General features: G+C 36.3%; 1 protein-coding gene across 1 annotated transcript in view; it reads right to left on the bottom strand.

Moving 5' to 3' along the window:
* Positions 1 to 12,817, bottom strand: part of CA10 (carbonic anhydrase 10) — a 377,635-nt gene that overhangs the window by 43,452 nt on the left and 321,366 nt on the right. The gene's annotated exons all lie outside the window — the stretch shown is intronic.

Raw genomic sequence — 12,817 nt, forward strand, 5'->3', positions numbered from 1 at the left:
AGCACCAATGGCCCCTCACCCTCCTTCTTCCTCTGCCTCTGGGAAATATAATGGGAAACTTCTGGACATTCATATCTTGTATCATCCATCACTTTTGGTCACAGTGGCTTGGAGTCGTAGTCCAACAACATCTGAGATGGCACACATGCCCCACTCTTGCTTGAATTGATTGAGAAATGATTCAAATTTGATATGAATATTAATCCTGGACTAGAACAGGGTTTGAATTCCTGTTCAGCCATGAAAACCCAATAGATGACCTGGGGAAAGTTACTCTCTCTTAGCCTTAGAAAAAGCAAGGCAAACCTATTTCTGAATAACACGTCTCACTAAGAAAACTCTATGAAAGGTTTGCCATATGTCAGCATTGATCTGAAGGCATATAACAAGAAAATAATGTCTTGAAATTGATGCAGCAGGAAATTTTGTAATGCAGAAGCATACTCTGACACCTCCCACTAGAAGAGTTCATAGCTATCTCATCAAGGTGAATTTAAAAATGCAGGCAACTAAGCTGAACCAAGAGTAGCCATATCTATAATTACATCTATGTCATTTCTATGCAGAAAAACATAGGTTAAAATATAGGAGGACCACAGTTCAAATTTCTGATGAGTCATGAAGTTTACTGACAGGCCAGGCTTCTTGCTATATGGATTTAGTCTGCTTGACAAAGAAATAATATACCAGGCTTGGTTCATCCAACAGTCCCCGAAACCTGCAACACTGACCAATAACATAATTGTTCATATTTTGGGGGAAAAGCAAACAAACAGAGCAAAACTTCATTCCTTGCATTCCTGATCCACTATTCTTTATGGTAGCCCTGGTGGAATAAAATAAGAATGGAAGATTCAGCTGGATGTTGACCTGTTCTAGCAGGCCTGATCAATATTATTTTGACAACAGCTGATGTCTCCTTATGGCTGATATTGTTTGTTGAGCTTTGTCATTTGTGTTATGTTAGAAATGCCACTGTAATATTGCATCACCAGGGCTAACAACCAGAAGTCATCAGCAAACAATCTCTGTCTACGTTCTGTGCTGGTTACATGGAATTCAGGATTACTATGAATGCATTAGATATTGCTCATTTACACTTTGTTATGGTCTGCTTAACTCAGAAGTTCTACAAAATACTGGTGCTTGAATTAAATGTTATCTATCTCAACCACTGCTATGAACAGGTTGGACTGAAATCAGTGCTGGGGTCTGATAGATCCTTTGGCCAAGGCTATTGTTTGTTGTCTGTTTACCTTCCTGCTCAGTTCCAGGGCTCATTCCAGCTCCATTGTTCCACTTAGGCGATACAGAAGGGTTGAAATTTCAGCCCTGACCAGCAGCTCAAATAAAACTAAGTCACACAAAATAATTTTATGCATGACCATTGCTATATGTTGGACTAGCTTCAAAAACTGTGGGTTATTACGAGCAAGCATAGTGGTGAAGGACAAATCCAATCTGCAAAGCTGTTAATGAGTTTTCCCCCCCATTTATCCTTCACATCAGCATTGTTCATACAAAAACTCTGCCATCTCACCAGGTTGTTGTTTTTAAAATCACTATTTAATTTGTGAACTGTGTTCTTCACTGTGAAGCTTTGAGAAAAGTTTTTCAAAATTCAAAAATAATGTTGAGCAATTGTAACCAATTAGAGAAATCTAAATATATGAACAACATAAGAATTTGTTTGGGATTAAATCTGTAGGTTGTTAAATCAGTTGCTTATAAATTCAGGAAACTAAGGGAACACTTAAGTCAAAAGCACATGGGGAAATGGAAGAATTCTTGTGAACAATTGTTTGTTATAACCTCTTAGAAGACCTAGTATGAACAAATGGAATAGATATTGCTAGTGGGGATTAGTACATCAATAGATAAACATAGAAATAAATAGAAGGAGCAAAAATCTAACATTTGCAGGATTATCTAGTTTTTGTTTGTAAGCATATGATGGGGGCATGACAAATCTATTGGCTGAGATTCAATTGCTTATCCCAATTAGATAAGCAATCAATACCCCAGTGGTGGATCAACATTTTGTTATAACTCAGCTATCATTAGCATATTTAAGACAAGTTGTCTTCTTCCTAATGGCTCAGGGAAGCCAAAACACTGGACATCCCTGAGTTGTATGATTCTTACTTTGAAATGATTGCTTTTGTTATTATTCTGTGTCTTCAAGCTGTGTCCAACCTATGACATCCTGAAGAGAAAGACTTCCCAGTGGTTTCAGGATTTATTCACAGTGAGTCTGTCTTTGCCTACCTCTAAGAAGTGTGACTTGCCCAAGGTCACCCAGTGGGTTTCACAGGCAAGTGGCTATTCAAAACCTGGTCTCCATAGTCAATGTCCAATGCTCCAATCACTATAACCATGCTGACTTTTGCAGTGTCTTAATTCCTCTTTGTTTATTATCTAGTGGAGAAGAAAAATACTGCCTGACCTTTTTTACATTTGTCAAAGCGGTTTATTTTTTTATGCGAGCAAACAAACTAAACTGGACAGAAGAAGTAAAAATGTCAAAGGCAATTAAATCATCTGCAGACTTTTGACAGCCAGCAGAGTTGGAGGAGGCATGAAACACAATCCTATTGTGTGGTCTGTCTTCTAAGGGCTTTGTAAAGAATTAATGAGATTTTCCTACTAAAAGGTGACAAGAGGTTACAGGTTCATTAGATATGTGTGTGATTTTGCTGAACTTTTAAGCACATCTTAAGTCTTTGGGACCATACCTTTCTTGGCATTTTCAGATTCAGTAGCAAAGGTTTTGATTATTATTCACTAGCACTTATTCTACAAGTCAATGGGTTCAAGAAGAAAGAAGCTCTGATCTTTGGTTTGAATATTTCTTCTCAACTGACTTTCAGATATGGAGCTATTGCTGATGCTGATGGACAGAAAGCAAATCTGATTAAAATACATAATCTGCTAAGGAGGGATATAGACATTGTTTGGCTCCTACTTCCTCAATCAGCATAGAGACGGGATGCCCTGAAACCAGTGTTTGAGAGATCAGCATCATTACCAAACCGAATGCTAACCATATTTCAGTGGCAGCTGGAGGTTTTAGCAAATGTGCCCAAGGTTTTAGGATGCACTTTAAATGAGCTATCCGGCATGCTGAACATACTTTGGTGATACGGTTCAGCACCTTGGACAATTTTTTAAAGTTCAGATTAAAATGCACCACCAATCAGGAAGCCACCCAGAGTCACTTCAATGCCTGTGTGAAATGTGTAGCTTAGTGGTTATTGGACCTGCTACTATAACTACATTTTCTGAGTAAGGATAGAAAATAATGTTATTAGTGTTGAGATTCTCAATGAAAGTATCCTTTATGCATCTCCTGATTTTTTTTTAGCACAGATACAGTACACCTTGCCTCTTAAATGTATTACTTGAGCATTTTGGACAAGTAAAATATGCATGCACCATGTATACATTATTCAACATTGTACGTGGTTAAAAATGCATACACACATTGAAAAGCATACATGCTTTTGTCAATGTGAAAAGAATGAATACAAAATGAATATGTTAGTAAAAAAACCAATATGAAAAATGCATTATGAATTTCCACATGGAAACAAATAAAGGTCTGTTGACTGGGCTGGGAGCAGGGAAGGGCTCGCCGAGAAATGTTGGACAAGAAAGCAGTAACTCTGCTTGATCTACCTTCAGTGAGAATTTTTTAAAACGTTTTTCAGCTTAATACAAATAACAGAAAGAATGAGGTGGGATTTGAGGAAATACAATGAAGCCAAGACACAGTTTTCATATCCTTAATTTTATTTATCATATCAGAAGCGAACCGAGGGTATAGTTGTTATGTATTTAAAAAGCACAAAGTTTTAAAAAACTTGGCATTATACTAAATGTCCTTTGACCAGTACCTGGCCACTTGGAGGAGCTTCTTATAGCAACACTAGAGGCACTCCAAGTGGCTAGCATACCCTTAATTATAAGACCAGTAATGAGATTTTTTTCCCTGAATGATTCTCCCTTATAAATGCAATTATGGTCATTTTAACATGTCTATCTAGCCATCCTCATACTCTTCAACATTTCACGGATAAAGACTGGGACACACATGACTATGCAATGTAAGATGTCAAGATGACCAAGGTTATTAGAGAGGAACAAAATATAAGCTAGGAGAGGCTGTAGCAGTTTGCTTTTACTTGAACCTACAGGGAAGGGCAAGATTCTGTCCTTTCGTTCTCTCAACCCCTAAGGAATTAACTGAGTGCAAACTATCTCTGCAGCTTGCAAAGCTTCCTGCCCAGAGATCCATATTGGTAATTTCTTATTGGAGATTGGGTTTATATTTATTCCAGATTCTTTGACAGGGAAGTCTCACACAATGGTCGTTAAACTTTACGTTTTCTTTAAACTGAGATATTATTTGTGTTAGTTAATTTATTTGTACATATCTTGTGAAATATCCATATGTTTTGTGAAGTGTGTGGGATATGTTGCGATGTCATCAAATTTTTGAAAACTTGACACTTATTTTTACTTATTTTTAAGTGAAAATACACTATATATAAAAACAATATTAGGAACAGCACAGATTCAAAACACAGCAGGAATTATTGGAAGAAGGAATTGACTTTAATTGATATAGCTACAAACAACTTTCTGAAAGATATAACATTGATTAGAAAAATGACTTAGTAATTTAAAATGATAAAATTGAGTTTGAGATAAATCTATGCACTGATGATCTCCATATCACTGGGAAATTGTATAAACATTGATTTAAAATGGAATGAGAAGATGAACAAGTCAAAGAATGTGTGCTTGAATGGGTGCAAAATATTGGTTAAAATATTAAGTTGGAGACATGGGGTAAAAGGGTCTATAGGACTAAAAGACATTTTAAATTTTGACTTTAAAGAAAACTTTTATAAAATGATGTATAGATAGTATCTAACTCCAACTAAACTAAGATGTAGAAAGAGACCAAGAATGTGTTGTGGACGTGCCAAATACAACAAGGTTATTTGGTATACATACATACATACACACACGCACAGACAGTCTCCAACTTACAATAACATTATGTAATATGATTTTTGTTTCTGGGTTATAAATGTCATTTTCTATTTGGTTCTATCATAAAAACATAAACCTTTATTTAACTGGAAAAACTTGGTTTTTGCGGGAGGGACATCCTGAAGTACATTTTGCTATAGCTGTTAACGAATATCTCATAGCGTCTCAACCAATTCAACATAGTTTGTGGCAGCCATAAAAAGAGTTTCTGGAGTATAACAACAACTTTCAAAGTAAGTACTACACAATTAAACAAGAAATAACACTTTCAAACAAGGAACAGATCATTTTCCAATTTTGTTACATTGCATAATTCCAATTTCATAGGACTCCTAGTTAAAAGTGGGGGAGATTACCTTCTTCAAGATTATATTAGCGAAAGGAAAAGTTACTATATGACGGGTCAAAGCAAAAAGACATGGAAAGCAAAATGGAAGGGTCTCATATATAGAATAAAGGGGAAAGATAAATATACGGTGTTGAACAAAACTATTCTCATGATTGAACAATTGTAATAAACACAGCTAAAGTATTTATTTGTTCCCGGGGGGGGGGGGGGGGTGTGCTGGTGGCGGGATTGGGGAAAAAACTGGTATTTTGAATGTTATTTTCAAATAAAAATTAAAAAAAAGTGGGGGAGAGACAACAGGAAGTGAGGAGAAATCTGCTTCTAGGACAGGAAATTGAAAGATTTATGAGGAAAAGGTGTCTTCATGGAGACTTTATTGCCTAGCTTTGTTTTCACAACAGCCTAAAATTTTCAAAGTGCAATTGTCACAGGGGTAGAAAGTGAGGTGAAATATTATGAACAGGGGGACCGACAGCAAAACAAATGCTACAAAGACATTAACCTTTCCCTCTGCTATCCAAAGCACGCACACACACACACACACACACACACACACACACATATATATAGAGAGATACACTTAAAATGTATCTGTTAAGAAGAATCCAACAACAGCTGTTTTGTTTGTATGTCTCCCCTCCCCCCCCTCTATTTATGAAATTGACTGAAGGCTCCATATGAGAGATTTTACAAATAAAAATGGATCTATTTTTTAACATTTTAAGTTAGTATGTTTCTAATTGCAAGATTTCTCTATGTTTTGAAATGGAAGATCACATCTTTATTATCAAGAGAAAATTGGATTGTTAAAATAGTTGAAATAGCAAAAATGAACAAACTATGTAGTTACTGTGATAAAGGTGAAAATTTTAGAAAACATTACAAAAGTTTGGGAACCTTTAATGAGTTTTATAGAAAAGAGAGGAAATATTAAAAAAAAACCTTTGTGGAATTTGAAGACTGGGAATAACACTAGGTAATATGATTTTTGTTACTGGATTATAAGTGTCATTTCCTCAGTCGGGTTATCATAAAAACATGGAACAGGTTTATTAAAATGCAAAACCTGTTTTTGTGGGACATCTTGCAGTACATTTTGCTATAGTTTTTTAAGTATCACACAATTAAACAGGAAACACTTTCAAATCAAGAACAGATCCCCCCTCCAATTTTATTACATAGAGTAATTATGTAGTAATAGGTTAGAAAATGAGATTTTTAATATTACTTACTAATGAGAAGATGACTATATGTTTTTATAGAAATGTCACAGGGTTGGTCAGTGGGAAGTCAATTTTAATATTTTTGCTTGGCATTGTTTTTACTTGAATTTCTAATTTTTCTTTTATAAAGAGAGATAGGGTGTATTCAATCTTTTTTATTTTTGTCTTTAGTGGGGAATTTCAGGTGCACGTAATATAAGGCTATTTTGAATATGAATGTAATATTGAACCAATATTTGCTAAAATGATTATAAAAATAGAAAAACAGAAAGACAAAATGTTAGCTGTTAGAAAGCGATGGAGAAGGTAAATGTTGCAAAGAAAAGAGCAGCAAGGAAGGACATGGAATTGCTTGGGTGTCATGGTTGATATCATGGGAGGGGGAATTGGGAAGTACTAAATCAAGTTTCTCACTTCATCTCTTGAACAGCTGATCTATGTTTTTGTGTTAATATTTTTAAAAGATCTCTCCAGGTATAAGACTGATCATATTATATATAGAAAATGTTGAAAAGAAACAATAACTCTTAATGTATTGTTGAAGGCTTTCATGGCCAGAATCACAAGGTTCCTATGAGTTTTTCAGGCTGTATTGCCATGTTCTATACACCCTGAAAAACTCACAGCTACCCAATAACTCCTAACCTAATAACAATTTGTTAGTTCACATGTGAAGACTTGATGTTGATGAGGAGGCCCTGCTCACGCTCCCACCTCCTTCCCAGGCACGATTGGTGGGGACGAGGGAGAGGGCCTTCTCGGTGGTGGCCCCCCAACTCTGGAACTCACTTCCCAGGGACATCAGACGTGCCCCAACACTGGCAGTCTTTAGCAGGAACCTGAAAATGTGGTTGTTCCAGTGTGCCTTCCCAGAAAAGAACTCTTAGTAACATGCCCTCAAAATGCACTTTACCACTGATTTAGGATTGACTGCGTTCCCTCATTTCTCTCCTATCCCAGTTATATCCTACCTTGTTCACGTCAGCATTATTTTTAATTTTAACCTATTACATTTGGCCTGGCCATTGGTTTTAAATGTTTATATGTCACTGTTGATTGTTTATTTCTTATTTTTTTTGTTCATGTGATTTATATAATTTGTATTTTATTGATTGTTTTATTGATGTTTTGTTTATTGATGTTTTGTTTATTGATGTAGTCTGGGCTTGGCCTCATGTAAGCCGCACCGAGTCCCTTGGGGAGATGGTAGCGGGGTACAAATAAAGATTATTATTATTATTATTATTATTATTATTATTATTCTTAATGTCAAGTTTTAAAAGACAATAACTTGGTGGAGATATCAAAGAAAGTTCCACATTAACTACTGTGGTTCATGTTATGAAATCCTGAAGTTTGTAATTTGGTCAGAGGCACTAGAGAGAGAAGACATCACTGATTGAGGATACTGAATGTTCCCTCCTAAAATGAATAATATTTACATTCCCTGTAAATTCTGGCAATATTTTAGGTATTCATTATACTTGTGTATAAGTTTAGAAATTTTAGTTAAGAAACCAACCCCCAAAATCTGGATTGATCTATTCATTGGTCAATGTACATACTGTACCTCAATGCTTTTCAGAAATAAACCATTCCATTTTCTGAGTGGAGTGGTCAAGGTGAAAGCTAAGTTTGCTCTGGGAGTAACTACATAAACAATGCACTGACCCCCCCTTCCCTTTCCACCATGATACCACATGTGACCTTTTTTAATGCCTTGATGGAGAAATGGTGGTCGCACCCAGGGGCAGCTGACCCCTGGGGCTACACAGATGTTTTCTCCTCTCTGTAGGATAACCTTCAACTTATTCCTGTGTCATATCAAAACCCATAATTTTGCCTCCCCAAATATGTCCTCAACCTATACAAGAGGTTGAATTATATAATATATACAGCAGTAGTTCTCAACCTGTGGGTCCCCAGGTGTTTTGGCCTACAACTCCCAGAAATCCCAGCCAGCTTACCAGCTATTAGGATTTCTGGGAATTGAAGGCCAAAACATCTGGGGATGTACAGGTTGAGAACCTCTGCTATACAATATATAAGGGAACTTCTGAAAAACATATACACACATATACATACATATATATAAATCATTTCCTGGTACTACTTGTTTTCAGTACAATATGCCTGACTTTTCACTGTTTTTCTGCTCTCTTCTCTGAAACTGGCACAATATAATAATATATCTTTAAGGCATGTGAATGTCAGAGAAAATTAATATGACCTACACATTTCCTAACACTTCATTTTAAAAAACCCCTTTAATACCCTGAATGAAGTATTATGCAATCACATAAATGGAGTTATTTGTATATTGGCTATAAGTAATTATCCTGATTCCAGTTATGTTCTAAAACATGATCACATAATGACCCACTTTTGTTCCAAGGACATGCATTCCCACCCTCCTGTGTAGTTCAATTGCTGTTGATTCTTGCTATAGTAATTAAATACATCAGAAATTTTAATAATAAAATTGACTTAAAATCTCATGGCAAGTAGATTTAAACACCATTTGTAATGAAAGGCCAACTCCTCTAAATCAACTCAGCAGATGGGGATTGTAACAATTCCTGTTTCATTACAGCAGTGGTAATTCATGGTATTAAAATGGCAGCTTTTAAAATAAATGGCCCGTGAGGGAAAGAAAAAAACAGTAATAACTGGTTGATGTCATGGTAGTCAGGAGATATATGGAGAAAAAGAAGTATTTCTATTTCCTCCTATTCTTCCCCACTATCATGAGCCAGAGAGGATGGGGGAAGTGCAGAAAAAAAAGATTGGGAGAGGGGAAAAGAAGTTATTGAAGGAAATGGATTGTGAGAACAAGAAAGAAAGACACGTCAGACTTCTGATTAAGAAAATGGAGCTGGCTGAACACTGAGATGTCCTTGGGGGGTTATCAACCATATGGAGTTGAGAAATACTTTTTTAGAAATAAAAAGGACAGATGCAAACCCCTCAAGACTCAAAGGATCTCACCTTCCCCACTTAAAGAGGAGAAGGGTAGAGAGGAGGGGGAGACAGTGCACACCCCAGTGACGCTGTCATGCAAACAGACACAGGCAGAAACAGTTCCGATTCACCTCTCAAAATAGTGTATTTCTGAAAAAACAAACCAAATATGCTCTCAAATCTGCTGTAAAATGAACAAATTCATGAACAAAAAACATCTCTGAGAGGTAAACTGCATTTTTTCTTCTGTTGGAAATCATAGAGCTAAAAAAGGACTTTAAAAATCTTAATAGTAGACCTATTCTTCAAGAATTTTCTAAGTCTGCCTAATAAGACAAATTACAATGGGTGAAAGTGAACTAATTTGTTAAAGATTGTGCTATAAGAACTGTGGGAATTAAAATTGTTTAACATACCTAAGAACTTGATAGCCATTATATCCTGGGATCGTATGGAGCCTCTGGACCAATTCCAAACAGCAAATAAGACAGAAAGTGACCATAGAGATGAACCATAGAGATAAAACCATTGAGAAACCCATAGAGCTTGAAATTCAACTTGAAATACAAAGAATAGCTATAAGCTATAAACAACAGCATACTAAAAGGGAAAGTGGTTGAAGGAGGCATTACAACAAATCTTTGATAACTAGACGCCTGGGTTTTTTTTTTTAAAGACAGTTTGACTACAGAAATAACTTCAATGTCAACAATCAGATCACGGATCAGAAAGATCAGAAAGATCAGAAAGAAGTTTCCAGAATAGGATCTCCCACATAAGAAGAAGATCCAATGAGGGGAATCTTGACCCAGTTAAGAACCATTACAGATGGAATGAAAAAAATTGGAGGCCAGGATTGACAAGAGAATTACACAGGATGAAGTAACAGAAAGGGCAATAAGAGACAAAGGAAGATATGCAACACATGGCAGGCACAATGAGTGGTATTTTGAAGTAGCAGGAACAGTAAAAACAGAAAATAAAGACAATTGAAGAAGCACAAAAGATGTAAATGGATTTGCAAAGAAATTCAAAGCAACTCCAAAGATGAGATTATTTGTAAAGATAATTCTCTTTGAGTTTGAGAGGAATACTGGTATCTGTACAGGAACTTGATATGGCAATCAAAGTTGTGGCTGGAATCCTTGGTAGACCAGAGTAAATGGCTGAGACCCAAATTCACAGGACCTTTAAGGTCCAATACCAACATGCAATAAGGAATAAACTTCCAAGAGATGTGTTGTTTACAATAAAATAATACAAGATCAAGTTTTGCAAGCCCACACCAAAGATCCAATTGAAGTAGGAAATACTAGGATTGCAGTATTAAGAGAACCTTCATCTCAGACTATAAAGGAAAGATGAGATTACTTCTTCTTGACAGATACACTTAAGAAGAAAGACTGCAGGTTCTGATGGGAAAACCTAAGAGGACTCATGATATCTTACAAAGGTTAACATCAGCCATGAAGGCCTAGATTTCTATGAGAGATTCAGAAAAGACCTAGATTCAAAAGAAAGATCAGAGAACAAAGGAGAAAGAGAAAATCTGGGCGAGCAGGAGGAGATGGCAACCTCAATAGATCCTAGATAAAGAAAACCTTCAACAACAGTGGCAGGCCACTCCACATGAATGAAGAAGAATTGGATGATCACCTGTTATTTCAAGAATGAGGAACCCGAACTGAATTTGCCAAAACAAGAGAAGAGCTTTTCATTATTTGTGATTATTCAAAACAAGAGGAAATTGCCATTCAAGATTTATGGAATACAAAAATGATGGATCTGGAAGAAATTGATCAGGTTTACACAATCACCAGACCCTTTCCAATTTGAAGAAGAAATGTAATGCTGTAATAACTAGAGATGGAAAAAATGACTAGTGCAAAGTCATGGGAGCTCTGGGATAGTCATCTACATTCATATCTGTATCTACACGATCATGGATGCATTGGGGAGTGAGAGTATTCGTGAAAGTGTAAATATGTATGAATATATGTGCTTGGAGGGATTTAGCTCTTTGGAGAGTGGACCACAAGCTTCTACAGTATATATTCCTCCACCTCAACATACGAGACAGGGCCCCGCAGTGGACAGCAGATGATAGAACACTAAGTATGTTTCACAAGTAGAGAGTGGGACAACTGGGCTTGGAGTTATGAAACAATAACCATTTAAACATTATTTTAAAGTAATACAGGTGTGAGGGGAACCCCTATCTAAACCTAATGCAAAGTCACATGTAAAATACAACAAAATACTTCCACTCTAATGGATATAGAAAGGAGAGCTGGCATGCTACCTGTGTCATATCTACTTTATTTCATCCATGATTCTATGTCATTTCTTCAGTAATCTATGACTTTAAAAATCTATTCAATATATGATGCCTCCAAATATGTAAAAGGCACATTTTATGTTTATTTTCTTCCAAAAGTTGTAATTCACTTGGGAAATTGGAAGCCACAAGTAGTCCAGAAGTTGAGAGCTAGGGTAGCTGTCTGAAGCTGGAGAACCAAAACCAACAAGGGTTGCACAGGAAAATAACCTGGATCTCAGAACACAGTTTCTGAGTTGGCTTGAGTGTCTCTCAGAGAGTGGGAAATCAATTCTACTTCCAGTGACTATAGCGTGCTTGCTGCCTGACGTATATGTAGAGAGGTCGACCGTTCAGTGCAAACAGCAGAGGCTGCACCAATTTAGCTTCAGGTGCAGGTAGCTTCTCTTAGGAAGACAGAACAACAAAATGCATCCACTCATATTTTATTATGTTTAGATTAAGAACTGTAAAACAGGATTTAATAGGTTATAGGGTAGATATTCAGGTTCCATTTCAAATGCTATTCCAAGATCTCCGGCCAGGTTATTTCACAGAGAAACCTTTACCAGACATTAATCTCTCAACCACATTACAGATTATGCGCCAGTATGGATATCTTAGGCCCCTTCCACACAACTGTATAAAATCCACCTTGAACTGGATTATATGAAAGTGTGGACTCAGATAACTCAGTTTAAAGCATATTTTGTGGATTTTCTGTATTGACACTAGAGCTTTCTACCAGATAATTTCAAATCTGTCACCCAACTATAAATCCCATAATTTTGTAGAGTTGTAGCTGTTAAAATGATATCATACTGTTACAATGGCAAAATGTTGATACACTCTGGGTTTCACATGGGATGAAGTTGGGAGGCTTTCAGAGAAATTAGAAGGTGTCCC

This window comes from Anolis sagrei, chromosome 2 (assembly GCF_037176765.1).
Source record: "Anolis sagrei isolate rAnoSag1 chromosome 2, rAnoSag1.mat, whole genome shotgun sequence".
Taxonomy (NCBI): Eukaryota; Metazoa; Chordata; class Lepidosauria; order Squamata; family Dactyloidae; genus Anolis; species Anolis sagrei.